This window comes from Triticum aestivum, chromosome 2D, assembly GCF_018294505.1.
Source record: "Triticum aestivum cultivar Chinese Spring chromosome 2D, IWGSC CS RefSeq v2.1, whole genome shotgun sequence".
NCBI lineage: Eukaryota > Viridiplantae > Streptophyta > Magnoliopsida > Poales > Poaceae > Triticum > Triticum aestivum.
The window spans coordinates 204,539,634-204,540,488 of NC_057799.1; positions in this window are offsets into that span (position 1 = coordinate 204,539,634).

Genomic DNA, 855 nt, shown 5'->3' on the forward strand with positions numbered 1-855 from the left:
CATCGATCGGCTTCAGTTAGCAGCAGTAGCGAAGGAATCGCTCGATCGGGTTCAGTTAACAGCCATCGATCGATCGCTCGGGTTCAGTAACGCATAGCCTGCAGTGCAATCGCTCGGGTTCAGTTAGAGCCCAACGCCTCGCTCGGGTTCAGTTAGAGCCAACGCCTCGCACACACGCGCGTACGTGTACGAGAGAAACGCGCATCGCTCGGCCCCCGACCTCCCACCGTAACCGGGAACTCCCCGAAATTTTCCTCCCCCTCACTTCTACCACGGTTTTTTCCGTCATGGATGGCCCAAAGAATGTCATGCAGCTGCGTCTCCGGCCCGCCCAGGATGAAAAGCCCATTTTTTGTCATGATTTTTTGTCATAGAAGTAGGAGCCCACCACATCTATGATGATACCGGGTTTTGTCACAATTATCAGAACTGTCATATGTATGTCAGAAAAAAATTCGTTCGGCCCAAAATGTCACGGATGTGTCTTTTTTTGTAGTGCAAAGATCCACACTTCGACCCTTTCTGCGTATGGGGCAATGAGATATTCATGAACCGGCATCAAGTGAGGAAACTGATAAAGATTGTTACTAAAATGGGTCAAAAGATGTCAATCGAATTATTTGTTTACGCTTTATGCAAGACAACAGTGAACTGTAGGATGGTAAGTAAGAACCATGTAGCCTTGTTTTTACTGCCTGTAATGAGTTGTGTTAGATGACAATATCTGAATCTTTTTTCTTTTGTAGTGGATCCTGAAGCATTTTACTCAAGATTACCTCTCAAACTACATGATTGGCGGCCGGCCATAACAAGGGGTTGGACTAGAGTACTTCATGCCTTCTGCATCCAGGAGAG